A 27,436-nucleotide genomic window follows, 5' to 3' on the forward strand; every position below is an offset into this window, starting at 1 on the left:
ATCAAAAGTATGGTTTAACTCTGTTAGCTGAATGCTCAGATCAGAAAGAAGTTTCACAGAATGCTTCTGTGTAGTTTATATTTGAATATATTCCTTTTTCCACTACTACCCTCTTAGCGCTCCAAATGTCCAGTTGCATTTTCTACAGAAAGAGTGTTCAGATCTGCTCAATCAAAAGTATGGTTTAACTCTGTTAGCTGAATGCACAGATCAGAAAGAAGTTTCACAGAATTATTCTGTGTAGTTTATATTTGGAGACATTCCTTTTTCCACTATTACCCTCTTAGCGCTCCGAATCTCCACTTGCATTTTCTACAGAAAGAGTGTTCAGATCTGCTCAATCAAAAGTATGGTTTAACTCTGTTAGCTGAATGCACAGTTCAGAAAGAAGTTTCACAGAATGATTCTGTGTAGTTTATATTTGGAGACATTCCTTTTTCCACTATTACCCTCTTAGCGCTCCGTATCTCCACTTGCATTTTCTACAGAAAGAGTGTTTCAGAACGGCTCAATCAAAACTAAGGTTCAACTCTTTTAGTTGAACAAACAGAACAGAAAGAAGTTTCACACAATTCTTCTGTGTAGTTTTTATTTGTAGATATTCTTTTTCCCAATATAGGCCTCTTAGCGCTCAGAATGTCCAATTGCAGTTTCTACAGAAAGAGTGTTTCAGAACGGCTCAATCAAAAGTAAGGTTCAAATCTGTTAGTTGAATGCACAGAACAGAAAGGAGTTTCATACAATGCTTCTGTGTAGTTTATATTTGAACATATCCTTTTTTCCACTATTACCCACTTAGTGCTACGAATGTCCAGTTGCATTTTCTACAGACAGAGTGTTTCAAAACTGCTCAATCAAAAGTATGGTTTAACTCTGTTAGCTGAATGCTCAGATCAGAAAGAAGTTTCACAGAATGCTTCTGTGTAGTTTATATTTGAATATATTACTTTTTCCACTACTACGCTCTTAGCGCTGCTAATGTCCAGTTGCATTTTCTACAGAAAGAGTGTTCAGATCTGCTCAATCAAAAGTATGGTTTAATTCTGTTAGCTGAATGCACAGATCAGAAAGAAGTTTCACAGAATGATTCTGTGTAGTTTATATTTGGAGACATTCCTTTTTCCACTATTACCCTCTTAGCGCTCCGAATCTCCACTTGCATTTTCTAAAGAAAGATTGTTTCAGAATGGCTCAATCAAAACTAAGGTTCAACTCTTTTAGTTGAACAAACAGAACAGAAAGAAGTTTCACACAATTCTTCTGTGTAGTTTTTATTTGTAGACATTCTTTTTCCCAATATAGGCCTCTTAGCGCTCAGAATGTCCAATTGCAGTTTCTACAGAAAGAGTGTTTCAGAACGGCCCCATCAAAAGTAAGGTTCAACTCTGTTAGTTGAATGCACAGAACAGAAAGAAGTTTCATACAATGCTTCTGTGTAGTTTATATTTGGACATATCCTTTTTTCCACTATTACCCACTTAGTGCTACGAATGTCCAGTTGCATTCTCTACAGACAGAGTGTTTCAAAACTGCTCAATCAAAAGTATGGTTTAACTCTGTTAGCTGAATGCTCAGATCAGAAAGAAGTTTCACAGAATGCTTCTGTGTAGTTTATATTTGAATATATTGCTTTTTCCACTACTACTCCCTTAGCGCTCCAAATGTCCAGTTGCATTTTCTACAGAAAGAGTGTTCAGATCTGCTCAATCAAATGTATGGTTTAACTCTGTTAGCTGAATGCACAGATCAGAAAGAAGTTTCACAGAATTATTCTGTGTAGTTTATATTTGGAGACATTCCTTTTTCCACTATTACCCTCTTAGCGCTCCGAATCTCCACTTGCATTTTCTACAGAAAGAGTGTTCAGATCTGCTCAATCAAAAGTATGGTTTAACTCTGTTAGCTGAATGCACAGTTCAGAAAGAAGTTTCACAGAATGATTCTGTGTAGTTTATATTTGGAGACATTCCTTTTTCCACTATTACCCTCTTAGCGCTCCGAATCTCCACTTGCATTTTCTACAGAAAGTGTGTTTCAGAACGGCTCAATCAAAACTAAGGTTCAAATCTTTTAGTTGAACAAACAGAACAGAAAGAAGTTTCACACAAATCCTCTGTGTAGTTTTTATTTGTAGACATTCTTTTTCCCAATATAGGCCTCTTAGCGCTCAGAATGTCCAATTGCAGTTTCTACAGAAAGAGTGTTTCAGAACGGCTCAATCAAAAGTAAGGTTCAACTCTGTTAGTTGAATGCACAGAACAGAAAGAAGTTTCATACAATGCTTCTGTGTAGTTTATATTTGAACATATCCTTTTTTCCACTATTACCCACTTAGCGCTACGAATGTCCAGTTGCATTTTCTACAGACAGAGTTTTTCAAAACTGCTCAATCAAAAGTATGGTTTAACTCTGTTAGCTGAATGCTCAGATCAGAAAGAAGTTTCACAGAATGCTTCTGTGTAGTTTATATTTGAATATATTCCTTTTTCCACTACTACGCTCTTAGCGCTCCAAATGTCCAGTTGCATTTTCTACAGAAAGAGTGTTCAGATCTGCTCAATCAAAAGTATGGTTTAATTCTGTTAGCTGAATGCACAGATCAGAAAGAAGTTTCACAGAATGATTCTGTGTAGTTTATATTTGGAGACATTCCATTTTCCACTATTACCCTCTTAGCGCTCCGAATCTCCACTTGCATTTTCTAAAGAAATAGTGTTTCAGAACGGCTCAATCAAAACTAAGGTTCAACTCTTTTAGTTGAACAAACAGAACAGAAAGAAGTTTCACACAATTCTTCTGTGTAGTTTTTTTTGTAGACATTCTTTTTCCCAATATAGGCCTCTAAGCGCTCAGAATGTCCAATTGCAGTTTCTACAGAAAGAGAGTTTCAGAACGGCTCAATCAAAAGTAAGGTTCAACTCGGTTAGTTGAATGCACAGAACAGAAAGAAGTTTCATACAATGCTTCTGCGTAGTTTATATTTGGACATATCCTTTTTTCCACTATTACCCACTTAGTGCTACGAATGTCCAGTTGCATTTTCTACAGACAGAGTGTTTCAAAACTGCTCAATCAAAAGTATGGTTTAACTCTGTTAGCTGAATGCTCAGATCAGAAAGAAGTTTCACAGAATGCTTCTGTGTAGTTTATATTTGAATATATTCCTTTTTCCACTACTACTCTCTTAGCGCTCCAAATGTCCAGTTGCATTTCCTACAGAAAGAGTGTTCAGATCTGCTCAATCAAAAGTATGGTTTAACTCTGTTAGCTGAATGCACAGATCAGAAAGAAGTTTCACAGAATTATTCTGTGTAGTTTATATTTGGAGACATTCCTTTTTCCACTATTACCCTCTTAGCGCTCCGAATCTCCACTTGCATTTTCTACAGAAAGAGTGTTCAGATCTGCTCAATCAAAAGTATGGTTTAACTCTGTTAGCTGAATGCACAGTTCAGAAAGAAGTTTCACAGAATGATTCTGTGTAGTTTATATTTGGAGACATTCCTTTTTCCACTATTACCCTCTTAGCGCTCCGAATCTCCACTTGCATTTTCTACAGAAAGAGTGTTTCAGAACGGCTCAATCAAAAGTAAGGTTCAACTCTTTTAGTTGAACAAACAGAACAGAAAGAAGTTTCACACAAATCCTCTGTGTAGTTTTTATTTGTAGACATTCTTTTTCCCAATATAGGCCTCTTAGCGCTCAGAATGTCCAATTGCAGTTTCTACAGAAAGAGTGTTTCAGAACGGCTCAATCAAAAGTAAGGTTCAACTCTGTTAGTTGAATGCACAGAACAGAAAGAAGTTTCATACAATGCTTCTGTGTAGTTTATATTTGAACATATCCTTTTTTCCACTATTACCCACTTAGCGCTACGAATGTCCAGTTGCATTTTCTACAGACAGAGTTTTTCAAAACTGCTCAATCAAAAGTATGGTTTAACTCTGTTAGCTGAATGCTCAGATCAGATAGAAGTTTCACAGAATGCTTCTGTGTAGTTTATATTTGAATATATTCCTTTTTCCACTACTACGCTCTTAGCGCTCCTAATGTCCAGTTGCATTTTCTACAGAAAGAGTGTTCAGATCTGCTCAATCAAAAGTATGGTTTAATTCTGTTAGCTGAATGCACAGATCAGAAAGAAGTTTCACAGAATGATTCTGTGTAGTTTATATTTGGAGACATTCCTTTTTCCACTATTACCCTCTTAGCGCTCCGAATCTCCACTTGCATTTTCTAAAGAAAGAGTGTTTCAGAACGGCTCAATCAAAACTAAGGTTCAACTCTTTTAGTTGAACAAACAGAACAGAAAGAAGTTTCACACAATTCTTCTGTGTAGTTTTTATTTGTAGACATTCTTTTTCCCAATATAGGCCTCTTAGCGCTCAGAATGTCCAATTGCAGTTTCTACAGAAAGAGAGTTTCAGAACGGCTCAATCAAAAGTAAGGTTCAACTCTGTTAGTTGAATGCACAGAACAGAAAGAAGTTTCATACAATGCTTCTGTGTAGTTTATATTTGAACATATCCTTTTTTCCACTATTACCCACTTAGCGCTACGAATGTCCAGTTGCATTTTCTACAGACAGAGTGTTTCAAAACTGCGCAATCAAAAGTATGGTTTAACTCTGTTAGCTGAATGCTCAGATCAGAAAGAAGTTTCACAGAATGCATCTGTGTAGTTTATATTTGAATATATTCCTTTTTCCACTACTACGCTCTTAGCGCTCCTAATGTCCAGTTGCATTTTCTACAGAAAGAGTGTTCAGATCTGCTCAATCAATGTATGTTTTAATTCTGTTAGCTGAATGCACAGATCAGAAAGAAGTTTCACAGAATGATTCTGTGTAGTTTATATTTGGAGACATTCCTTTTTCCACTATTACCCTGTTAGCGCTCCGAATCTCCACTTGCATTTTCTAAAGAAAGAGTGTTTCAGAACGGCTCAATCAAAACTAAGGTTCAACTCTTTTAGTTGAACAAACAGAACAGAAAGAAGTTTCACACAATTCTTCTGTGTAGTTTTTATTTGTAGACATTCTTTTTCCCAATATAGGCCTCTTAGCGCTCAGAATGTCCAATTGCAGTTTCTACAGAAAGAGTGTTTCAGAACGGCTCAATTAAAAGTAAGGTTCAACTCTGTTAGTTGAATGCACAGAACAGAAAGAAGTTTCATACAATGCTTCTGCGTAGTTTATATTTGGACATATCCTTTTTTCCACTATTACCCACTTAGTGCTACGAATGTCCAGTTGCATTTTCTACAGACAGAGTGTTTCAAAACTGCTCAATCAAAAGTATGGTTTAACTCTGTTAGCTGAATGCTCAGATCAGAAAGAAGTTTCACATAATGCTTCTGTGTAGTTTATATTTGAATATATTCCTTTTTCCACTACTACTCTCTTAGCGCTCCAAATGTCCAGTTGCATTTTCTACAGAAAGAGTGTTCAGATCTGCTCAATCAAAAGTATGGTTTAACTCTGTTAGCTGAATGCACAGATCAGAAAGAAGTTTCACAGAATTATTCTGTGTAGTTTATATTTGGAGACATTCCTTTTTCCACTATTACCCTCTTAGCGCTCCGAATCTCCTCTTGCATTTTCTACAGAAAGAGTGTTCAGATCTGCTCAATCAAAAGTATGGTTTAACTCTGTTAGCTGAATGCACAGTTCAGAAAGAAGTTTCACAGAATGATTCTGTGTAGTTTATATTTGGAGACATTCCTTTTTCCACTATTACCCTCTTAGCGCTCCGAATCTCCACTTGCATTTTCTACAGAAAGAGTGTTTCAGAACGGCTCAATCAAAACTAAGGTTCAACTCTTTTAGTTGAACAAACAGAACAGAAAAATGTTTCACACAATTCTTCTGTGTAGTTTTTATTTGTAGACATTCTTTTTCCCAATATAGGCCTCTTAGCGCTCAGAATGTCCAATTGCAGTTTCTACAGAAAGAGTGTTTCAGAACGGCTCAATCAAAAGTAAGGTTCAACTCTGTTAGTTGAATGCACAGAACAGAAAGAAGTTTCATACAATGCTTCTGTGTAGTTTATATTTGAACATATCCTTTTTTCCACTATTACCCACTTAGCGCTACGAATGTCCAGTTGCATTTTCTACAGACAGAGTGTTTCAAAACTGCTCAATCAAAAGTATGGTTTAACTCTGTTAGCTGAATGCTCAGATCAGAAAGAAGTTTCACAGAATGCTTCTGTGTAGTTTATATTTGAATATATTCCTTTTTCCACTACTACGCTCTTAGCGCTCCTAATGTCCAGTTGCATTTTCTACAGAAAGAGTGTTCAGATCTGCTCAATCAAAAGTATGTTTTAATTCTGTTAGCTGAATGCACATATCAGAAAGATGTTTCACAGAATGATTCTGTGTAGTTTATATTTGGAGACATTCCTTTTTCCACTATTACCCTCTTAGCGCTCCGAATCTCCACTTGCATTTTCTAAAGAAAGAGTGTTTCAGAACGGCTCAATCAAAACTAAGGTTCAACTCTTTTAGTTGAACAAACAGAACAGAAAGAAGTTTCACACAATTCTTCTGTGTAGTTTTTATTTGTAGACATTCTTTTTTCCAATATAGGCCTCTTAGCGCTCAGAATGTCCAATTGCAGTTTCTACAGAAAGAGTGTTTCAGAACGGCTCAATCAAAAGTAAGGTTCAACTCTGTTAGTTGAATGCACAGAACAGAAAGAAGTTTCATACAATGCTTCTGTGTAGTTTATATTTGGACATATCCTTTTTTCCCCTATTACCCACTTAGTGCTACGAATGTCCAGTTGCATTTTCTACAGACAGAGTGTTTCAAAACTGCTCAATCAAAAGTATGGTTTAACTCTGTTAGCTGAATGCTCAGATCAGAAAGAAGTTTCACAGAATGCTTCTGTGTAGTTTATATTTGAATATATTCCTTTTTCCACTACTACTCTCTTAGCGCTCCAAATGTCCAGTTGCATTTTCTACAGAAAGAGTGTTCAGATCTGCTCAATCAAAAGTATGGTTTAACTCTGTTAGCTGAATGCACAGATCAGAAAGAAGTTTCACAGAATTATTCTGTGTAGTTTATATTTGGAGACATTCCTTTTTCCACTATTACCCTCTTAGCGCTCCGAATCTCCACTTGCATTTTCTACAGAAAGAGTGTTCAGATCTGCTCAATCAAAAGTATGGTTTAACTCTGTTAGCTGAATGCACAGTTCAGAAAGAAGTTTCACAGAATGATTCTGTGTAGTTTATATTTGGAGACATTCCTTTTTCCACTATTACCCTCTTAGCGCTCCGTATCTCCACTTGCATTTTCTACAGAAAGAGTGTTTCAGAACGGCTCAATCAAAACTAAGGTTCAACTCTTTTAGTTGAACAAACAGAACAGAAAGAAGTTTCACACAATTCTTCTGTGTAGTTTTTATTTGTAGATATTCTTTTTCCCAATATAGGCCTCTTAGCGCTCAGAATGTCCAATTGCAGTTTCTACAGAAAGAGTGTTTCAGAACGGCTCAATCAAAAGTAAGGTTCAAATCTGTTAGTTGAATGCACAGAACAGAAAGGAGTTTCATACAATGCTTCTGTGTAGTTTATATTTGAACATATCCTTTTTTCCACTATTACCCACTTAGTGCTACGAATGTCCAGTTGCATTTTCTACAGACAGAGTGTTTCAAAACTGCTCAATCAAAAGTATGGTTTAACTCTGTTAGCTGAATGCTCAGATCAGAAAGAAGTTTCACAGAATGCTTCTGTGTAGTTTATATTTGAATATATTACTTTTTCCACTACTACGCTCTTAGCGCTGCTAATGTCCAGTTGCATTTTCTACAGAAAGAGTGTTCAGATCTGCTCAATCAAAAGTATGGTTTAATTCTGTTAGCTGAATGCACAGATCAGAAAGAAGTTTCACAGAATGATTCTGTGTAGTTTATATTTGGAGACATTCCTTTTTCCACTATTACCCTCTTAGCGCTCCGAATCTCCACTTGCATTTTCTAAAGAAAGATTGTTTCAGAATGGCTCAATCAAAACTAAGGTTCAACTCTTTTAGTTGAACAAACAGAACAGAAAGAAGTTTCACACAATTCTTCTGTGTAGTTTTTATTTGTAGACATTCTTTTTCCCAATATAGGCCTCTTAGCGCTCAGAATGTCCAATTGCAGTTTCTACAGAAAGAGTGTTTCAGAACGGCCCCATCAAAAGTAAGGTTCAACTCTGTTAGTTGAATGCACAGAACAGAAAGAAGTTTCATACAATGCTTCTGTGTAGTTTATATTTGGACATATCCTTTTTTCCACTATTACCCACTTAGTGCTACGAATGTCCAGTTGCATTCTCTACAGACAGAGTGTTTCAAAACTGCTCAATCAAAAGTATGGTTTAACTCTGTTAGCTGAATGCTCAGATCAGAAAGAAGTTTCACAGAATGCTTCTGTGTAGTTTATATTTGAATATATTGCTTTTTCCACTACTACTCCCTTAGCGCTCCAAATGTCCAGTTGCATTTTCTACAGAAAGAGTGTTCAGATCTGCTCAATCAAATGTATGGTTTAACTCTGTTAGCTGAATGCACAGATCAGAAAGAAGTTTCACAGAATTATTCTGTGTAGTTTATATTTGGAGACATTCCTTTTTCCACTATTACCCTCTTAGCGCTCCGAATCTCCACTTGCATTTTCTACAGAAAGAGTGTTCAGATCTGCTCAATCAAAAGTATGGTTTAACTCTGTTAGCTGAATGCACAGTTCAGAAAGAAGTTTCACAGAATGATTCTGTGTAGTTTATATTTGGAGACATTCCTTTTTCCACTATTACCCTCTTAGCGCTCCGAATCTCCACTTGCATTTTCTACAGAAAGTGTGTTTCAGAACGGCTCAATCAAAACTAAGGTTCAAATCTTTTAGTTGAACAAACAGAACAGAAAGAAGTTTCACACAAATCCTCTGTGTAGTTTTTATTTGTAGACATTCTTTTTCCCAATATAGGCCTCTTAGCGCTCAGAATGTCCAATTGCAGTTTCTACAGAAAGAGTGTTTCAGAACGGCTCAATCAAAAGTAAGGTTCAACTCTGTTAGTTGAATGCACAGAACAGAAAGAAGTTTCATACAATGCTTCTGTGTAGTTTATATTTGAACATATCCTTTTTTCCACTATTACCCACTTAGCGCTACGAATGTCCAGTTGCATTTTCTACAGACAGAGTTTTTCAAAACTGCTCAATCAAAAGTATGGTTTAACTCTGTTAGCTGAATGCTCAGATCAGAAAGAAGTTTCACAGAATGCTTCTGTGTAGTTTATATTTGAATATATTCCTTTTTCCACTACTACGCTCTTAGCGCTCCAAATGTCCAGTTGCATTTTCTACAGAAAGAGTGTTCAGATCTGCTCAATCAAAAGTATGGTTTAATTCTGTTAGCTGAATGCACAGATCAGAAAGAAGTTTCACAGAATGATTCTGTGTAGTTTATATTTGGAGACATTCCATTTTCCACTATTACCCTCTTAGCGCTCCGAATCTCCACTTGCATTTTCTAAAGAAAGAGTGTTTCAGAACGGCTCAATCAAAACTAAGGTTCAACTCTTTTAGTTGAACAAACAGAACAGAAAGAAGTTTCACACAATTCTTCTGTGTAGTTTTTTTTGTAGACATTCTTTTTCCCAATATAGGCCTCTAAGCGCTCAGAATGTCCAATTGCAGTTTCTACAGAAAGAGAGTTTCAGAACGGCTCAATCAAAAGTAAGGTTCAACTCGGTTAGTTGAATGCACAGAACAGAAAGAAGTTTCATACAATGCTTCTGCGTAGTTTATATTTGGACATATCCTTTTTTCCACTATTACCCACTTAGTGCTACGAATGTCCAGTTGCATTTTCTACAGACAGAGTGTTTCAAAACTGCTCAATCAAAAGTATGGTTTAACTCTGTTAGCTGAATGCTCAGATCAGAAAGAAGTTTCACAGAATGCTTCTGTGTAGTTTATATTTGAATATATTCCTTTTTCCACTACTACTCTCTTAGCGCTCCAAATGTCCAGTTGCATTTCCTACAGAAAGAGTGTTCAGATCTGCTCAATCAAAAGTATGGTTTAACTCTGTTAGCTGAATGCACAGATCAGAAAGAAGTTTCACAGAATTATTCTGTGTAGTTTATATTTGGAGACATTCCTTTTTCCACTATTACCCTCTTAGCGCTCCGAATCTCCACTTGCATTTTCTACAGAAAGAGTGTTCAGATCTGCTCAATCAAAAGTATGGTTTAACTCTGTTAGCTGAATGCACAGTTCAGAAAGAAGTTTCACAGAATGATTCTGTGTAGTTTATATTTGGAGACATTCCTTTTTCCACTATTACCCTCTTAGCGCTCCGAATCTCCACTTGCATTTTCTACAGAAAGAGTGTTTCAGAACGGCTCAATCAAAAGTAAGGTTCAACTCTTTTAGTTGAACAAACAGAACAGAAAGAAGTTTCACACAAATCCTCTGTGTAGTTTTTATTTGTAGACATTCTTTTTCCCAATATAGGCCTCTTAGCGCTCAGAATGTCCAATTGCAGTTTCTACAGAAAGAGTGTTTCAGAACGGCTCAATCAAAAGTAAGGTTCAACTCTGTTAGTTGAATGCACAGAACAGAAAGAAGTTTCATACAATGCTTCTGTGTAGTTTATATTTGAACATATCCTTTTTTCCACTATTACCCACTTAGCGCTACGAATGTCCAGTTGCATTTTCTACAGACAGAGTTTTTCAAAACTGCTCAATCAAAAGTATGGTTTAACTCTGTTAGCTGAATGCTCAGATCAGATAGAAGTTTCACAGAATGCTTCTGTGTAGTTTATATTTGAATATATTCCTTTTTCCACTACTACGCTCTTAGCGCTCCTAATGTCCAGTTGCATTTTCTACAGAAAGAGTGTTCAGATCTGCTCAATCAAAAGTATGGTTTAATTCTGTTAGCTGAATGCACAGATCAGAAAGAAGTTTCACAGAATGATTCTGTGTAGTTTATATTTGGAGACATTCCTTTTTCCACTATTACCCTCTTAGCGCTCCGAATCTCCACTTGCATTTTCTAAAGAAAGAGTGTTTCAGAACGGCTCAATCAAAACTAAGGTTCAACTCTTTTAGTTGAACAAACAGAACAGAAAGAAGTTTCACACAATTCTTCTGTGTAGTTTTTATTTGTAGACATTCTTTTTCCCAATATAGGCCTCTTAGCGCTCAGAATGTCCAATTGCAGTTTCTACAGAAAGAGAGTTTCAGAACGGCTCAATCAAAAGTAAGGTTCAACTCTGTTAGTTGAATGCACAGAACAGAAAGAAGTTTCATACAATGCTTCTGTGTAGTTTATATTTGAACATATCCTTTTTTCCACTATTACCCACTTAGCGCTACGAATGTCCAGTTGCATTTTCTACAGACAGAGTGTTTCAAAACTGCTCAATCAAAAGTATGGTTTAACTCTGTTAGCTGAATGCTCAGATCAGAAAGAAGTTTCACAGAATGCATCTGTGTAGTTTATATTTGAATATATTCCTTTTTCCACTACTACGCTCTTAGCGCTCCTAATGTCCAGTTGCATTTTCTACAGAAAGAGTGTTCAGATCTGCTCAATCAATGTATGTTTTAATTCTGTTAGCTGAATGCACAGATCAGAAAGAAGTTTCACAGAATGATTCTGTGTAGTTTATATTTGGAGACATTCCTTTTTCCACTATTACCCTGTTAGCGCTCCGAATCTCCACTTGCATTTTCTAAAGAAAGAGTGTTTCAGAACGGCTCAATCAAAACTAAGGTTCAACTCTTTTAGTTGAACAAACAGAACAGAAAGAAGTTTCACACAATTCTTCTGTGTAGTTTTTATTTGTAGACATTCTTTTTCCCAATATAGGCCTCTTAGCGCTCAGAATGTCCAATTGCAGTTTCTACAGAAAGAGTGTTTCAGAACGGCTCAATCAAAAGTAAGGTTCAACTCTGTTAGTTGAATGCACAGAACAGAAAGAAGTTTCATACAATGCTTCTGTGTAGTTTATATTTGGACATATCCTTTTTTCCACTATTACCCACTTAGTGCTACGAATGTCCAGTTGCATTTTCTACAGACAGAGTGTTTCAAAACTGCTCAATCAAAAGTATGGTTTAACTCTGTTAGCTGAATGCTCAGATCAGAAAGAAGTTTCACATAATGCTTCTGTGTAGTTTATATTTGAATATATTCCTTTTTCCACTACTACTCTCTTAGCGCTCCAAATGTCCAGTTGCATTTTCTACAGAAAGAGTGTTCAGATCTGCTCAATCAAAAGTATGGTTTAACTCTGATAGCTGAATGCACAGATCAGAAAGAAGTTTCACAGAATTATTCTGTGTAGTTTATATTTGGAGACATTCCTTTTTCCACTATTACCCTCTTAGCGCTCCGAATCTCCTCTTGCATTTTCTACAGAAAGAGTGTTCAGATCTGCTCAATCAAAAGTATGGTTTAACTCTGTTAGCTGAATGCACAGTTCAGAAAGAAGTTTCACAGAATGATTCTGTGTAGTTTATATTTGGAGACATTCCTTTTTCCACTATTACCCTCTTAGCGCTCCGAATCTCCACTTGCATTTTCTACAGAAAGAGTGTTTCAGAACGGCTCAATCAAAACTAAGGTTCAACTCTTTTAGTTGAACAAACAGAACAGAAAAAAGTTTCACACAATTCTTCTGTGTAGTTTTTATTTGTAGACATTCTTTTTCCCAATATAGGCCTCTTAGCGCTCAGAATGTCCAATTGCAGTTTCTACAGAAAGAGTGTTTCAGAACGGCTCAATCAAAAGTAAGGTTCAACTCTGTTAGTTGAATGCACAGAACAGAAAGAAGTTTCATACAATGCTTCTGTGTAGTTTATATTTGAACATATCCTTTTTTCCACTATTACCCACTTAGCGCTACGAATGTCCAGTTGCATTTTCTACAGACAGAGTGTTTCAAAACTGCTCAATCAAAAGTATGGTTTAACTCTGTTAGCTGAATGCTCAGATCAGAAAGAAGTTTCACAGAATGCTTCTGTGTAGTTTATATTTGAATATATTACTTTTTCCACTACTACGCTCTTAGCGCTCCTAATGTCCAGTTGCATTTTCTACAGAAAGAGTGTTCAGATCTGCTCAATCAAAAGTATGTTTTAATTCTGTTAGCTGAATGCACATATCAGAAAGATGTTTCACAGAATGATTCTGTGTAGTTTATATTTGGAGACATTCCTTTTTCCACTATTACCCTCTTAGCGCTCCGAATCTCCACTTGCATTTTCTAAAGAAAGAGTGTTTCAGAACGGCTCAATCAAAACTAAGGTTCAACTCTTTTAGTTGAACAAACAGAACAGAAAGAAGTTTCACACAATTCTTCTGTGTAGTTTTTATTTGTAGACATTCTTTTTTCCAATATAGGCCTCTTAGCGCTCAGAATGTCCAATTGCAGTTTCTACAGAAAGAGTGTTTCAGAACGGCTCAATCAAAAGTAAGGTTCAACTCTGTTAGTTGAATGCACAGAACAGAAAGAAGTTTCATACAATGCTTCTGTGTAGTTTATATTTGGACATATCCTTTTTTCCCCTATTACCCACTTAGTGCTACGAATGTCCAGTTGCATTTTCTACAGACAGAGTGTTTCAAAACTGCTCAATCAAAAGTATGGTTTAACTCTGTTAGCTGAATGCTCAGATCAGAAAGAAGTTTCACAGAATGCTTCTGTGTAGTTTATATTTGAATATATTCCTTTTTCCACTACTACTCTCTTAGCGCTCCAAATGTCCAGTTGCATTTTCTACAGAAAGAGTGTTCAGATCTGCTCAATCAAAAGTATGGTTTAACTCTGTTAGCTGAATGCACAGATCAGAAAGAAGTTTCACAGAATTATTCTGTGTAGTTTATATTTGGAGACATTCCTTTTTCCACTATTACCCTCTTAGCGCTCCGAATCTCCACTTGCATTTTCTACAGAAAGAGTGTTCAGATCTGCTCAATCAAAAGTATGGTTTAACTCTGTTAGCTGAATGCACAGTTCAGAAAGAAGTTTCACAGAATGATTCTGTGTAGTTTATATTTGGAGACATTCCTTTTTCCACTATTAACCTCTTAGCGCTCCGTATCTCCACTTGCATTTTCTACAGAAAGAGTGTTTCAGAACGGCTCAATCAAAACTAAGGTTCAACTCTTTTAGTTGAACAAACAGAACAGAAAGAAGTTTCACACAATTCTTCTGTGTAGTTTTTATTTGTAGATATTCTTTTTCCCAATATAGGCCTCTTAGCGCTCAGAATGTCCAATTGCAGTTTCTACAGAAAGAGTGTTTCAGAACGGCTCAATCAAAAGTAAGGTTCAAATCTGTTAGTTGAATGCACAGAACAGAAAGGAGTTTCATACAATGCTTCTGTGTAGTTTATATTTGAACATATCCTTTTTTCCACTATTACCCACTTAGTGCTACGAATGTCCAGTTGCATTTTCTACAGACAGAGTGTTTCAAAACTGCTCAATCAAAAGTATGGTTTAACTCTGTTAGCTGAATGCTCAGATCAGAAAGAAGTTTCACAGAATGCTTCTGTGTAGTTTATATTTGAATATATTACTTTTTCCACTACTACGCTCTTAGCGCTGCTAATGTCCAGTTGCATTTTCTACAGAAAGAGTGTTCAGATCTGCTCAATCAAAAGTATGGTTTAATTCTGTTAGCTGAATGCACAGATCAGAAAGAAGTTTCACAGAATGATTCTGTGTAGTTTATATTTGGAGACATTCCTTTTTCCACTATTACCCTCTTAGCGCTCCGAATCTCCACTTGCATTTTCTAAAGAAAGATTGTTTCAGAATGGCTCAATCAAAACTAAGGTTCAACTCTTTTAGTTGAACAAACAGAACAGAAAGAAGTTTCACACAATTCTTCTGTGTAGTTTTTATTTGTAGACATTCTTTTTCCCAATATAGGCCTCTTAGCGCTCAGAATGTCCAATTGCAGTTTCTACAGAAAGAGTGTTTCAGAACGGCCCCATCAAAAGTAAGGTTCAACTCTGTTAGTTGAATGCACAGAACAGAAAGAAGTTTCATACAATGCTTCTGTGTAGTTTATATTTGGACATATCCTTTTTTCCACTATTACCCACTTAGTGCTACGAATGTCCAGTTGCATTTTCTACAGACAGAGTGTTTCAAAACTGCTCAATCAAAAGTATGGTTTAACTCTGTTAGCTGAATGCTCAGATCAGAAAGAAGTTTCACAGAATGCTTCTGTGTAGTTTATATTTGAATATATTGCTTTTTCCACTACTACTCCCTTAGCGCTCCAAATGTCCAGTTGCATTTTCTACAGAAAGAGTGTTCAGATCTGCTCAATCAAATGTATGGTTTAACTCTGTTAGCTGAATGCACAGATCAGAAAGAAGTTTCACAGAATTATTCTGTGTAGTTTATATTTGGAGACATTCCTTTTTCCACTATTACCCTCTTAGCGCTCCGAATCTCCACTTGCATTTTCTACAGAAAGAGTGTTCAGATCTGCTCAATCAAAAGTATGGTTTAACTCTGTTAGCTGAATGCACAGTTCAGAAAGAAGTTTCACAGAATGATTCTGTGTAGTTTATATTTGGAGACATTCCTTTTTCCACTATTACCCTCTTAGCGCTCCGAATCTCCACTTGCATTTTCTACAGAAAGTGTGTTTCAGAACGGCTCAATCAAAACTAAGGTTCAAATCTTTTAGTTGAACAAACAGAACAGAAAGAAGTTTCACACAAATCCTCTGTGTAGTTTTTATTTGTAGACATTCTTTTTCCCAATATAGGCCTCTTAGCGCTCAGAATGTCCAATTGCAGTTTCTACAGAAAGAGTGTTTCAGAACGGCTCAATCAAAAGTAAGGTTCAACTCTGTTAGTTGAATGCACAGAACAGAAAGAAGTTTCATACAATGCTTCTGTGTAGTTTATATTTGAACATATCCTTTTTTCCACTATTACCCACTTAGCGCTACGAATGTCCAGTTGCATTTTCTACAGACAGAGTTTTTCAAAACTGCTCAATCAAAAGTATGGTTTAACTCTGTTAGCTGAATGCTCAGATCAGAAAGAAGTTTCACAGAATGCTTCTGTGTAGTTTATATTTGAATATATTCCTTTTTCCACTACTACGCTCTTAGCGCTCCAAATGTCCAGTTGCATTTTCTACAGAAAGAGTGTTCAGATCTGCTCAATCAAAAGTATGGTTTAATTCTGTTAGCTGAATGCACAGATCAGAAAGAAGTTTCACAGAATGATTCTGTGTAGTTTATATTTGGAGACATTCCATTTTCCACTATTACCCTCTTAGCGCTCCGAATCTCCACTTGCATTTTCTAAAGAAAGAGTGTTTCAGAACGGCTCAATCAAAACTAAGGTTCAACTCTTTTAGTTGAACAAACAGAACAGAAAGAAGTTTCACACAATTCTTCTGTGTAGTTTTTTTTGTAGACATTCTTTTTCCCAATATAGGCCTCTAAGCGCTCAGAATGTCCAATTGCAGTTTCTACAGAAAGAGAGTTTCAGAACGGCTCAATCAAAAGTAAGGTTCAACTCGGTTAGTTGAATGCACAGAACAGAAAGAAGTTTCATACAATGCTTCTGCGTAGTTTATATTTGGACATATCCTTTTTTCCACTATTACCCACTTAGTGCTACGAATGTCCAGTTGCATTTTCTACAGACAGAGTGTTTCAAAACTGCTCAATCAAAAGTATGGTTTAACTCTGTTAGCTGAATGCTCAGATCAGAAAGAAGTTTCACAGAATGCTTCTGTGTAGTTTATATTTGAATATATTCCTTTTTCCACTACTACTCTCTTAGCGCTCCAAATGTCCAGTTGCATTTCCTACAGAAAGAGTGTTCAGATCTGCTCAATCAAAAGTATGGTTTAACTCTGTTAGCTGAATGCACAGATCAGAAAGAAGTTTCACAGAATTATTCTGTGTAGTTTATATTTGGAGACATTCCTTTTTCCACTATTACCCTCTTAGCGCTCCGAATCTCCACTTGCATTTTCTACAGAAAGAGTGTTCAGATCTGCTCAATCAAAGGTATGGTTTAACTCTGTTAGCTGAATGCACAGTTCAGAAAGAAGTTTCACAGAATGATTCTGTGTTGTTTATATTTGGAGACATTCCTTTTTCCACTATTACCCTCTTAGCGCTCCGAATCTCCACTTGCATTTTCTACAGAAAGAGTGTTTCAGAACGGCTCAATCAAAACTAAGGTTCAACTCTTTTAGTTGAACAAACAGAACAGAAAAAAGTTTCACACAATTCTTCTGTGTAGTTTTTATTTGTAGACATTCTTTTTCCCAATATAGGCCGCTTAGCGCTCAGAATGTCCAATTGCAGTTTCTACAGAAAGAGTGTTTCAGAACGGCTCAATCAAAAGTAAGGTTCAACTCTGTTAGTTGAATGCACAGAACAGAAAGAAGTTTCATACAATGCTTCTGTGTAGTTTATATTTGAACATATCCTTTTTTCCACTATTACCCACTTAGCGCTACGAATGTCCAGTTGCATTTTCTACAGACAGAGTGTTTCAAAACTGCTCAAACAAAAGTATGGTTTAACTCTGTTAGCTGAATGCTCAGATCAGAAAGAAGTTTCACAGAATGCTTCTGTGTAGTTTATATTTGAATATATTCCTTTTTCCACTACTACACTCTTAGCGCTGCTAATGTCCAGTTGCATTTTCTACAGAAAGAGTGTTCAGATCTGCTCAATCAAAAGTATGGTTTAATTCTGTTAGCTGAATGCACAGATCAGAAAGAAGTTTCACAGAATGATTCTGTGTAGTTTATATTTGGAGACATTCATTTTTCCACTATTACCCTCTTAGCGCTCCGAATCTCCACTTGCATTTTCTAAAGAAAGATTGTTTCAGAACGGCTCAATCAAAACTAAGGTTCAACTCTTTTAGTTGAACAAACAGAACAGAAAGAAGTTTCACACAATTCTTCTGTGTAGTTTTTATTTGTAGACATTCTTTTTCCCAATATAGGCCTCTTAGCGCTCAGAATGTCCAATTGCAGTTTCTACAGAAAGAGTGTTTCAGAACGGCCCAATCAAAAGTAAGGTTCAACTCTGTTAGTTGAATGCACAGAACAGAAAGAAGTTTCATACAATGCTTCTGTGTAGTTTATATTTGGACATATCCTTTTTTCCACTATTACCCACTTAGTGCTACGAATGTCCAGTTGCATTTTCTACAGACAGAGTGTTTCAAAACTGCTCAATCAAAAGTATGGATTAACTCTGTTAGCTGAATGCTCAGATCAGAAAGAAGTTTCACAGAATGCTTCTGTGTAGTTTATATTTGAATATATTCCTTTTTCCACTACTACTCTCTTAGCGCTCCAAATGTCCAGTTGCATTTTCTACAGAAAGAGTGTTCAGATCTGCTCAATCAAAAGTATGGTTTAACTCTGTTAGCTGAATGCACAGATCAGAAAGAAGTTTCACAGAATTATTCTGTGTAGTTTATATTTGGAGACATTCCTTTTTCCACTATTACCCTCTTAGCGCTCCGAATCTCCACTTGCATTTTCTACAGAAAGAGTGTTCAGATCTGCTCAATCAAAAGTATGGTTTAACTCTGTTAGCTGAATGCACAGTTCAGAAAGAAGTTTCACAGAATGATTCTGTGTAGTTTATATTTGGAGACATTCCTTTTTCCACTATTACCCTCTTAGCGCTCCGAATCTCCACTTGCATTTTCTACAGAAAGAGTGTTTCAGAACGGCTCAATCAAAAGTAAGGTTCAACTCTTTTAGTTGAACAAACAGAACAGAAAGAAGTTTCACACAAATCCTCTGTGTAGTTTTTATTTGTAGACATTCTTTTTCCCAATATAGGCCTCTTAGCGCTCAGAATGTCCAATTGCAGTTTCTACAGAAAGAGTGTTTCAGAACGGCTCAATCAAAAGTAAGGTTCAACTCTGTTAGTTGAATGCACAGAACAGAAAGAAGTTTCATACAATGCTTCTGTGTAGTTTATATTTGAACATATCCTTTTTTCCACTATTACCCACTTAGCGCTACGAATGTCCAGTTGCATTTTCTACAGACAGAGTTTTTCAAAACTGCTCAATCAAAAGTATGGTTTAACTCTGTTAGCTGAATGCTCAGATCAGATAGAAGTTTCACAGAATGCTTCTGTGTAGTTTATATTTGAATATATTCCTTTTTCCACTACTACGCTCTTAGCGCTCCTAATGTCCAGTTGCATTTTCTACAGAAAGAGTGTTCAGATCTGCTCAATCAAAAGTATGGTTTAATTCTGTTAGCTGAATGCACAGATCAGAAAGAAGTTTCACAGAATGATTCTGTGTAGTTTATATTTGGAGACATTCCTTTTTCCACTATTACCCTCTTAGCGCTCCGAATCTCCACTTGCATTTTCTAAAGAAAGAGTGTTTCAGAACGGCTCAATCAAAACTAAGGTTCAACTCTTTTAGTTGAACAAACAGAACAGAAAGAAGTTTCACACAATTCTTCTGTGTAGTTTTTATTTGTAGACATTCTTTTTCCCAATATAGGCCTCTTAGCGCTCAGAATGTCCAATTGCAGTTTCTACAGAAAGAGAGTTTCAGAACGGCTCAATCAAAAGTAAGGTTCAACTCTGTTATTTGAATGCACAGAACAGAAAGAAGTTTCATACAATGCTTCTGTGTAGTTTATATTTGAACATATCCTTTTTTCCACTATTACCCACTTAGCGCTACGAATGTCCAGTTGCATTTTCTACAGACAGAGTGTTTCAAAACTGCTCAATCAAAAGTATGGTTTAACTCTGTTAGCTGAATGCTCAGATCAGAAAGAAGTTTCACAGAATGCATCTGTGTAGTTTATATTTGAATATATTCCTTTTTCCACTACTACGCTCTTAGCGCTCCTAATGTCCAGTTGCATTTTCTACAGAAAGAGTGTTCAGATCTGCTCAATCAATGTATGTTTTAATTCTGTTAGCTGAATGCACAGATCAGAAAGAAGTTTCACAGAATGATTCTGTGTAGTTTATATTTGGAGACATTCCTTTTTCCACTATTACCCTGTTAGCGCTCCGAATCTCCACTTGCATTTTCTAAAGAAAGAGTGTTTCAGAACGGCTCAATCAAAACTAAGGTTCAACTCTTTTAGTTGAACAAACAGAACAGAAAGAAGTTTCACACAATTCTTCTGTGTAGTTTTTATTTGTAGACATTCTTTTTCCCAATATAGGCCTCTTAGCGCTCAGAATGTCCAATTGCAGTTTCTACAGAAAGAGTGTTTCAGAACGGCTCAATCAAAAGTAAGGTTCAACTCTGTTAGTTGAATGCACAGAACAGAAAGAAGTTTCATACAATGCTTCTGCGTAGTTTATATTTGGACATATCCTTTTTTCCACTATTACCCACTTAGTGCTACGAATGTCCAGTTGCATTTTCTACAGACAGAGTGTTTCAAAACTGCTCAATCAAAAGTATGGTTTAACTCTGTTAGCTGAATGCTCAGATCAGAAAGAAGTTTCACATAATGCTTCTGTGTAGTTTATATTTGAATATATTCCTTTTTCCACTACTACTCTCTTAGCGCTCCAAATGTCCAGTTGCATTTTCTACAGAAAGAGTGTTCAGATCTGCTCAATCAAAAGTATGGTTTAACTCTGTTAGCTGAATGCACAGATCAGAAAGAAGTTTCACAGAATTATTCTGTGTAGTTTATATTTGGAGACATTCCTTTTTCCACTATTACCCTCTTAGCGCTCCGAATCTCCTCTTGCATTTTCTACAGAAAGAGTGTTCAGATCTGCTCAATCAAAAGTATGGTTTAACTCTGTTAGCTGAATGCACAGTTCAGAAAGAAGTTTCACAGAATGATTCTGTGTAGTTTATATTTGGAGACATTCCTTTTTCCACTATTACCCTCTTAGCGCTCCGAATCTCCACTTGCATTTTCTACAGAAAGAGTGTTTCAGAACGGCTCAATCAAAACTAAGGTTCAACTCTTTTAGTTGAACAAACAGAACAGAAAAAAGTTTCACACAATTCTTCTGTGTAGTTTTTATTTGTAGACATTCTTTTTCCCAATATAGGCCGCTTAGCGCTCAGAATGTCCAATTGCAGTTTCTACAGAAAGAGGGTTTCAGAACGGCTCAATCAAAAGTAAGGTTCAACTCTGTTAGTTGAATGCACAGAACAGAAAGAAATTTCATACAATGCTTCTGTGTAGTTTATATTTGAACATATCCTTTTTTCCACTATTACCCACTTAGCGCTACGAATGTCCAGTTGCATTTTCTACAGACAGAGTGTTTCAAAACTGCTCAATCAAAAGTATGGTTTAACTCTGTTAGCTGAATGCTCAGATCAGAAAGAAGTTTCACAGAATGCTTCTGTGTAGTTTATATTTGAATATATTCCTTTTTCCACTACTACGCTCTTAGCGCTCCTAATGTCCAGTTGCATTTTCTACAGAAAGAGTGTTCAGATCTGCTCAATCAAAAGTATGGTTTAACTCTGTTAGCTGAATGCACAGATCAGAAAGAAGTTTCACAGAATGATTCTGTGTAGTTTATATTTGGAGATATTCCTTTTTCCACTATTACCCTGTTAGCGCACCGAATCTCCACTTGCATTTTCTAAAGAAAGAGTGTTTCAGAACGGCTCAATCAAAACTAAGGTTCAACTCTTTTAGTTGAACAAACAGAACAGAAAGAAGTTTCACACAATTCTTCTGTGTAGTTTTTATTTGTAGACATTCTTTTTCCCAATATAGGCCTCTTAGCGCTCAGAATGTCCAATTGCAGTTTCTACAGAAAGAGTGTTTCAGAACGGCTCAATCAAAAGTAAGGTTCAACTCTGTTAGTTGAATGCACAGAACACAAAGTAGTTTCATACAATGCTTCTGTGTAGTTTATATTTGAACATATCCTTTTTTCCACTATTACCCACTTAGCGCTACGAATGTCCAGTTGCATTTTCTACAGACAGAGTGTTTCAAAACTGCTCAATCAAAAGTATGGTTTAACTCTGTTAGCTGAATGCTCAGATCAGAAAGATGTTTCACAGAATGCTTCTGTGTAGTTTATATTTGAATATATTCCTTTTTCCACTACTACGCTCTTAGCGCTCCTAATGTCCAGTTGCATTTTCTACAGAAAGAGTGTTCAGATCTGCTCAATCAAAAGTATGTTTTAATTCTGTTAGCTGAATGCACAGATCAGAAAGATGTTTCACAGAATGATTCTGTGTAGTTTATATTTGGAGACATTCCTTTTTCCACTATTACCCTCTTAGCGCTCCGAATCTCCACTTGCATTTTCTAAAGAAAGAGTGTTTCAGAACGGCTCAATCAAAACTAAGGTTCAACTCTTTTAGTTGAACAAACAGAACAGAAAGAAGTTTCACACAATTCTTCTGTGTAGTTTTTATTTGTAGACATTCTTTTTCCCAATATAGGCCTCTTAGCGCTCAGAATGTCCAATTGCAGTTTCTACAGAAAGAGTGTTTCAGAACGGCTCAATCAAAAGTAAGGTTCAACTCTGTTAGTTGAATGCACAGAACAGAAAGAAGTTTCATACAATGCTTCTGTGTAGTTCATATTTGGACATATCCTTTTTTCCCCTATTACCCACTTAGTGCTACGAATGTCCAGTTGCATTTTCTACAGACAGAGTGTTTCAAAACTGCTCAATCAAAAGTATGGTTTAACCCTGTTAGCTGAATGCTCAGATCAGAAAGAAGTTTCACAGAATGATTCTGTGTTGTTTATATTTGAATATATTCCTTTTTCCACTACTACTCTCTTAGCGCTCCAAATGTCCAGTTGCATTTTCTACAGAAAGAGTGTTCAGATCTGCTCAATCAAAAGTATGGTTTAACTCTGTTAGCTGAATGCACAGATCAGAAAGAAGTTTCACAGAATTATTCTGTGTAGTTTATATTTGGAGACATTCCTTTTTCCACTATTACCCTCTTAGCGCTCCGAATCTCCACTTGCATTTTCTACAGAAAGAGTGTTCATATCTGCTCAATCAAAAGTATGGTTTAACTCTGTTAGCTGAATGCACAGTTCAGAAAGAAGTTTCACAGAATGATTCTGTGTAGTTTATATTTGGAGACATTCCTTTTTCCACTATTACCCTCTTAGCGCTCCGAATCTCCACTTGCATTTTCTACAGAAAGAGTGTTTCAGAACGGCTCAATCAAAAGTAAGGTTCAACTCTTTTATTTGAACAAACAGAACAGAAAGAAGTTTCACACAATTCTTCTGTGTAGTTTTTATTTGTAGACATTCTTTTTCCCAATATAGGCCTCTTAGCGCTCAGAATGTCCAATTGCAGTTTCTACAGAAAGAGTGTTTCAGAACGGCTCAATCAAAAGTAAGGTTCAACTCTGTTAGTTGAATGCACAGAACAGAAAGAAGTTTCATACAATGCTTCTGTGTAGTTTATATTTGAACATATCCTTTTTTCCACTATTACCCACTTAGCGCTACGAATGTCCAGTTGCATTTTCTACAGACAGAGTGTTTCAAAACTGCTCAATCAAATGTATGGTTTAACTCTGTTAGCTGAATGCTCAGATCAGAAAGAAGTTTCACAGAATGCTTCTGTGTAGTTTATATTTGAATATATTCCTTTTTCCACTACTACGCTCTTAGCGCTCCTAATGTCCAGTTGCATTTTCTACAGAAAGAGTGTTCAGATCTGCTCAATCAAAAGTATGTTTTAATTCTGTTAGCTGAATGCACAGATCAGAAAGATGTTTCACAGAATGATTCTGTGTAGTTTATATTTGGAGACATTCCTTTTTCCACTATTACCCTCTTAGCGCTCCGAATCTCCACTTGCATTTTCTAAAGAAAGAGTGTTTCAGAACGGCTCAATCAAAACTAAGGTTCAACTCTTTTAGTTGAACAAACAGAACAGAAAGAAGTTTCACACAATTCTTCTGTGTAGTTTTTATTTGTAGACATTCTTTTTTCCAATATAGGCCTCTTAGCGCTCAGAATGTCCAATTGCATTTTCTACAGAAAGAGTGTTTCAGAACGGCTCAATCAAAAGTAAGGTTCAACTCTGTTAGTTGAATGCACAGAACAGAAAGAAGTTTCATACAATGCTTCTGTGTAGTTTATATTTGGACATATCCTTTTTTCCCCTATTACCCACTTAGTGCTACGAATGTCCAGTTGCATTTTCTACAGACAGAGTGTTTCAAAACTGCTCAATCAAAAGTATGGTTTAACTCTGTTAGCTGAATGCTCAGATCAGAAAGAAGTTTCACAGAATGCTTCTGTGTAGTTTATATTTGAATATATTCCTTTTTCCACTACTACTCTCTTAGCGCTCCAAATGTCCAGTTGCATTTTCTACAGAAAGAGTGTTCAGATCTGCTCAATCAAAAGTATGGTTTAACTCTGTTAGCTGAATGCACAGATCAGAAAGAAGTTTCACAGAATTATTCTGTGTAGTTTATATTTGGAGACATTCCTTTTTCCACTATTACCCTCTTAGCGCTCCGAATCTCCACTTGCATTTTCTACAGAAAGAGTGTTCAGATCTGCTCAATCAAAAGTATGGTTTAACTCTGTTAGCTGAATGCACAGTTCAGAAAGAAGTTTCACAGAATGATTCTGTGTAGTTTATATTTGGAGACATTCCTTTTTCCACTATTACCCTCTTAGCGCTCCGTATCTCCACTTGCATTTTCTACAGAAAGAGTGTTTCAGAACGGCTCAATCAAAACTAAGGTTCAACTCTTTTAGTTGAACAAACAGAACAGAAAGAAGTTTCACACAATTCTTCTGTGTAGTTTTTATTTGTAGACATTCTTTTTCCCAATATAGGCCTCTTAGCGCTCAGAATGTCCAATTGCAGTTTCTACAGAAAGAGTGTTTCAGAACGGCTCAATCAAAAGTAAGGTTCAACTCTGTTAGTTGAATGCACAGAACAGAAAGAAGTTTCATACAATGCTTCTGTGTAGTTTATATTTGAACATATCCTTTTTTCCACTTTTACCCACTTAGCGCTACGAATGTCCAGTTGCATTTTCTACAGACAGAGTGTTTCAAAACTGCTCAATCAAAAGTATGGTTTAACTCTGTTAGCTGAATGCTCAGATCAGAAAGAAGTTTCACAGAATGCTTCTGTGTAGTTTATATTTGAATATATTCCTTTTTCCACTACTACGCTCTTAGCGCTCATAATGTCCAGTTGCATTTTCTACAGAAAGAGTGTTCAGATCTGCTCAATCAAAAGTATGGTTTAATTCTGTTAGCTGAATGCACAGATCAGAAATAAGTTTCACAGAATGATTCTGTGTAGTTTATATTTGGAGACATTCTTTTTTCCACTATTACCCTCTTAGCGCTCCGAATCTCCACTTGCATTTTCTAAAGAAAGAGTGTTTCAGAACGGCTCAATCAAAACTAAGGTTCAACTCTTTTAGTTTAACAAACAGAACAGAAAGAAGTTTCACACAATTCTTCTGTGTAGTTTTTATTTGTAGACATTCTTTTTCCCAATATAGGCCTCTTAGCGCTCAGAATGTCCAATTGCAGTTTCTACAGAAAGAGAGTTTCAGAACGGCTCAATCAAAAGTAAGGTTCAACTCTGTTAGTTGAATGCACAGAACAGAAAGAAGTTTCATACAATGCTTCTGTGTAGTTTATATTTGGACATATCATTTTTCCCCTATTACCCACTTAGTGCTACGAATGTCCAGTTGCATTTTCTACAGACAGAGTGTTTCAAAACTGCTCAATCAAAAGTATGGTTTAACTCTGTTAGCTGAATGCTCAGATCAGAAAGAAGTTTCACAGAATGCTTCTGTGTAGTTTATATTTGAATATATTCCTTTTTCCACTACTACTCTCTTAGCGCTCCAAATGTCCAGTTGCATTTTCTACAGAAAGAGTGTTCAGATCTGCTCAATCAAAAGTATGGTTTAACTCTGTTAGCTGAATGCACAGATCAGAAAGAAGTTTCACAGAATTATTCTGTGTAGTTTATATTTGGAGACATTCCTTTTTCCACTATTACCCTCTTAGCGCTCCGAATCTCCACTTGCATTTTCTACAGAAAGAGTGTTCAGATCTGCTCAATCAAAAGTATGGTTTAACTCTGTTAGCTGAATGCACAGTTCAGAAAGAAGTTTCACAGAATGATTCTGTATAGTTTATATTTGGAGACATTCCTTTTTCCACTATTACCCTCTTAGCGCTCCGAATCTCCACTTGCATTTTCTACAGAAAGAGTGTTTCAGAACGGCTCAATCAAAAGTAAGGTTCAACTCTTTTATTTGAACAAACAGAACAGAAAGAAGTTTCACACAATTCTTCTGTGTAGTTTTTATTTGTAGACATTCTTTTTCCCAATATAGGCCTCTTAGCGCTCAGAATGTCCAATTGCAGTTTCTACAGAAAGAGTGTTTCAGAACGGCTCAATCAAAAGTAAGGTTCAACTCTGTTAGTTGAATGCACAGAACAGAAAGAAGTTTCATACAATGCTTCTGTGTAGTTTATATTTGAACATATCCTTTTTTCCACTATTACCCACTTAGCGCTACGAATGTCCAGTTGCATTTTCTACAGACAGAGTGTTTCAAAACTGCTCAATCAAAAGTATGGTTTAACTCTGTTAGCTGAATGCTCAGATCAGAAAGAAGTTTCACAGAATGCTTCTGTGTAGTTTATATTTGAATATATTCCTTTTTCCACTACTACGCTCTTAGCGCTCCTAATGTCCAGTTGCATTTTCTACAGAAAGAGTGTTCAGATCTGCTCAATCAAAAGTATGGTTTAACTCTGTTAGCTGAATGCACAGATCAGAAAGAAGTTTCACAGAATGATTCTGTGTAGTTTATATTTGGAGATATTCCTTTTTCCACTATTACCCTCTTAGCGCTCCGAATCTCCACTTGCATTTTCTAAAGAAAGAGTGTTTCAGAACGGCTCAATCAAAACTAAGGTTCAACTCTTTTAGTTGAACAAACAGAACAGAAAGAAGTTTCACACAATTCTTCTGTGTAGTTTTTATTTGTAGACATTCTTTTTCCCAATATAGGCCTCTTAGCGCTCAGAATGTCCAATTGCAGTTTCTACAGAAAGAGTGTTTCAGAACGGCTCAATCAAAAGTAAGGTTCAACTCTGTTAGTTGAATGCACAGAACAGAAAGAAGTTTCATACAATGCTTCTGTGTAGTTTATATTTGAACATATCCTTTTTTCCACTATTACCCACTTAGCGCTACGAATGTCCAGTTGCATTTTCTACAGACAGAGTGTTTCAAAACTGCTCAATCAAAAGTATGGTTTAACTCTGTTAGCTGAATGCTCAGATCAGAAAGAAGTTTCACAGAATGCTTCTGTGTAGTTTATATTTGAATATATTCCTTTTTCCACTACTACGCTCTTAGCGCTCCTAATGTCCAGTT

This window comes from Symphalangus syndactylus, chromosome 12 (genome assembly GCF_028878055.3).
Source record: "Symphalangus syndactylus isolate Jambi chromosome 12, NHGRI_mSymSyn1-v2.1_pri, whole genome shotgun sequence".
Lineage (NCBI taxonomy): Eukaryota > Metazoa > Chordata > Mammalia > Primates > Hylobatidae > Symphalangus > Symphalangus syndactylus.